The sequence below is a fragment of the Octopus bimaculoides genome, chromosome 26 (genome assembly GCF_046866305.1).
Source record: "Octopus bimaculoides isolate indiv1 chromosome 26, ASM4686630v1, whole genome shotgun sequence".
Taxonomy (NCBI): domain Eukaryota; kingdom Metazoa; phylum Mollusca; class Cephalopoda; order Octopoda; family Octopodidae; genus Octopus; species Octopus bimaculoides.
Genome location: NC_142953.1, coordinates 15,323,112 through 15,325,704, shown reverse-complemented (window position 1 = coordinate 15,325,704; position 2,593 = coordinate 15,323,112).

Here is a 2,593-nt window from a genome sequence, read left to right as displayed (position 1 = left end):
ATGATGATGATGCTATACATATGTGTTTATATATATATATATATATATATATATATATACCAGAGTAAGCACATGAAATGTGCAACAAGGTGGAAAAAAGAGTACTCAAATACCAGAGGTAGAGTAATATGCTTTATTTAAAAGCAGCAGAAATATAACAAAAAAACCGTTACTCTGAGTTTCACGTTCCCATGAACGGGAACGTGAAACTCAGAGTAACGTTTTTTTTGTTATATTTCTGCTGCTTTTAAATAAAGTATATATATATGTGTGTGTGTGTGTGTGTGTGTGTGTGTGTGTGTGTGTGTGTGTGTATATATATAAACACATATCCATTGTATATGATGACTAAATCAAATTCATATAAATGACTGTACAAGGCTACAAGGTTAGGCATCTGTGTGAAACATTAGGTATGAGATTGAAAGCTCACTGTTTATCAGTCACTCTCAAATATCTACGTGTCTATACATTGAATGTTTGCATGTTCATGTGTATCTGTGTATGTAAGAATGTGTTTATGTGTGTGTGTGTGTGTGTGTGTACAGGGATACAAACCTACACACTAATGCTTATACATTAACACATTTATATTATAAATATCCAGTGCTATGACAGGAAGTAGAGCTGGATGTGTAATGTGTACTAAAGTGCAATGTATAATGTGTAGTAGTTGTGTGCGTGCATATATTTGCCACTATCTCTGTGTACATAATAAAATGTATGTATACACACTCACACACAAACATATACTACCTTACTGTATACATACATACACAGATACTCCTATAAGCACATATAAACAAGCAAACCTATATATATATATATATATATATATATATATATATATATACTACCATTTCAGTGAATGCATAATAAAGTATAGGCATAGATACACACATAAGTGTGTATGTATATATATATATATATATCATCATCGTCACTTAATGTCCATTGTCCATGCTGGCATGGATTGGACTGATTGACCAAGGTTGGTAAGCTGAAGGGACTGCATTAGACTCCAGTCTGATTTGGCATGGTTTCTATGGCTGGATGCACTTCCTAATGCCAACCACTCTGAGAGTGTAATTAATGAATGCATAATAAATGTAAATGTAGTAAGAAGCTTGTTTCCCAACAGCATGGTTCCAAGTTCAGTCCTACTGCATGGCATTTAGGGCAAGTGTCTTTTTACTATAGCCTCGGGCCAAACAAATCCTTGTGAGTGGATATGGTAGATGGAAATCAAAAGAAGCCCATCGTATATATATATATGTGTGTGTGTGTGTGTGTGTGTGTGTGTGTGTGTGTGTGTGTGTGTGTATAATGTATGTATATATATATATATATATATATATATATATACATATACACACATATATATATATACATAGTTATATATATATATATATATATATATATATATATGAAAACATATGTATGTGTATGTATATGTTTGTGTGTGTGTTTGTCCTCCCACTATCGCTTGACAACTGATGTTGGTGTGTTTACATCCCTGTAACTCAGTGGTTTGGCATAAGAGACCGATAGAATAAGAGAATAAGTACTCGGCTAACAAAGAATAAGTCCTGGGGTCGATTTGTTTGACTAAAGGCGGTGCTCGAGCATGGCCGCAGTCAAACGACAAATAAAAGAATAAAAGAATAGTGGGTGCTGAAAAGATCCTGGCTTTAAGGATATCACAAGAGGCCTGGTTCAAAGCCCAACCTTCCGAGTTCTTTTACAGGGCTTAGAAGGACCACTGCAATAAATGTTTGAATGTGAGAGGGGAATATGTTGAATAATATCATAACTGATCTCCCAGTATTTTCTTTTACTCAAATCAGGAACTTTTCAGCACCCTCTTGCACATGTGTGTGTGGTGGGAGGAGGTGTCTGTGCTTGTCCCACATCACTCATTGACAACCGGTGTTGGTTTGTTTATGTCCCCATAACTTAGTAGTTTTGCCAAATAAGTATGAAGATTAAAGAAAAAAATGAATACTGGGGTTGATTTGTTTGACAAAACCCTTCAAGGCAAGTGCCCCAGTATGGGCTTGGTTCAATGAATGAAAAGATAAAAAAAAGTATGAACACACACACTTCTATTTTGCACATAGAGACAAATTGACAGATACTCATACACACACACACACCCACAACAGCCAGGCACGTGTGTGTGTGTGTGTGTGTGTGTGTGTGTGTGGTATGTTCTCTGTTTATATGTCAACACAGCAATGAGATAACCTTTAGCTAAAAGTTTACAAGTCATGAAGTATGGAGTGAATTACAGGCGTGGGGCAGGTGGAGGGCCAAGAGTCCTCCACCCTCCACAGATCATAGACTCCCCCCCCCCAGGAGGGGAGGAGGGACAAAAGAGAAAATGTTTTCAACAGAGACAAAACAACAACATTGAGAAGCCCCACAGGGAGAATGTCAATCAAAAATAAAAAAAAAACAACCACTTGTTCTTGTTGCTTAGCCCCCACCCCTCGAACAATCTTGATTGAGAGCAGACCTATGATCAAAATTAATCCAACCAGGACCATACCTGCTTTTTTTTTATTTGTGTCAGATACTACAACAAAAGGTA